The sequence below is a fragment of the Arachis ipaensis genome, chromosome B01 (assembly GCF_000816755.2).
Source record: "Arachis ipaensis cultivar K30076 chromosome B01, Araip1.1, whole genome shotgun sequence".
Lineage (NCBI taxonomy): Eukaryota > Viridiplantae > Streptophyta > Magnoliopsida > Fabales > Fabaceae > Arachis > Arachis ipaensis.
The window spans coordinates 133,697,323-133,698,816 of NC_029785.2; the positions used below are offsets into that span (position 1 = coordinate 133,697,323).

At 37.8% G+C, this 1,494-nt stretch overlaps 1 long non-coding RNA gene across 1 annotated transcript; it reads right to left on the reverse strand.

Moving 5' to 3' along the window:
- Window positions 488-1,050, reverse strand: LOC110263874. Its single transcript, XR_002349608.1, has 2 exons — window positions 895-1,050; window positions 488-848 (listed from the first exon to the last, which is right to left on the reverse strand). It is a non-coding gene; the product is annotated as an uncharacterized LOC110263874 (long non-coding RNA).

A 1,494-nucleotide genomic window follows, 5' to 3' on the forward strand; every position in this document is an offset into this window, starting at 1 on the left:
ATTCCAATATGTATTTTATACCAATAACTAAAGGTGTTTGCTATTGTACGATGATAAATTCATACGTACCGATACGTTTAAAATATAGACAAATAACAAAAAGACATGTGAAATTTATTTTTCACGTCAGCATTTAATTTTTTTTTAAATATATAGTATATCACCACTTTTACTAAAACACCATTTTAATTAAATAAAAATAAAAAATATTTATTTATTTAATTTTATAAAAAGACTTAAACATCCTTCCTTTATTTGATTAGACAAAATACCCTTTTAAATTAATCAAAATTTAGAATTCAATTAATTCTAATTTTATAGTTTCAAATAATTGAAACAACAAAACAAAACCACATTAAAAAAACAAAAAATCAAAATTGTTCTTCATCTGTGTTAAACATATTAAAAAAATAAAAAACCAAAATTGTTCTTCATCTGGGTTCAGAAACCTTATCGTTCACGCTTATGAAGGTTTTAGTCTTCTTCATCTTCTTCTCTCCTCTTCCTATCCTCTCTCTCTGTCTCTCTCTGCTCCTCGATCTCTCTCATCTGTCTCTGCGTCGCACGCAAGACGCCATCGTTTTGCTGGGATGCCCTAGCCAATTACCCAACCCAGTAACCTTAGCTCCACACAACGGCTAAACGCGAACCCATCCCTCCCATCGCCTTCGAGCTCCTCCTTCCTCTCTCCGTCATCGATCTCACTCCCTCACCTCCGTCCATCTCCCGCCGCCGTCGCCGAAAGGAGCTTTGAAGCCACCGTCGTTATCGTGCAGCTTTGTTCCACCATCGTGCAGCTACTGTTTCAGCTTAGCACCGTCGCGCAGCTCGGTTCCATCGTCGCCGGGCTCGCCTCCTTTTTTTGTCGCGCAGCTCTGTTCCATCGTCGCCGACGCTATCTCTGTTCCACCTGTCATCCCTTCGGTCGTGCCCTTGTCCCCCTCTTGCTCAAGATATGCTCTGCTCTGTTCTAGGGCTTCTATCTTCTAGGTATTTTTTTATAACAATTATTGAATAATTGTTGTTAGTTAATTTGTGAACTTGTTATGGATTGAATAAGTGTTAATTAATCTGTGAATCTTACTGTTTTTACTGTGAATTACTCCATTGTTAATGATTCTGATAATTCATCGAAGAAGGCTGTGTTTGATGAGGATGAGGAAGATAAATACAAGGAAAGGAATCCGAAAAATAGTTTGAAGAGAAAAGAGAGTGGCGGTGGAGAAAAGTCAACCTTGGAAGAATTGATAAGGGAAGAGGAGAAGAAAAAGGAGAAAATCAACAGGAAGGACTATTGGTTGCACGAGGAAATCATTGTTAAGGTTATGAACAAGGCCTTGGCAGAGAAGGGGTACTACAAGCAAAAGGGTGTGGTGAGAAGAATATGCTTAAATACAGTTGCTCTTGCCTTCAAAAACAACACAACTCATTGACAATCTTAAGTGTGAAACACTTAAAAGCACATTCTTCTTTTAAACTTGGGAAGTTTCCCTT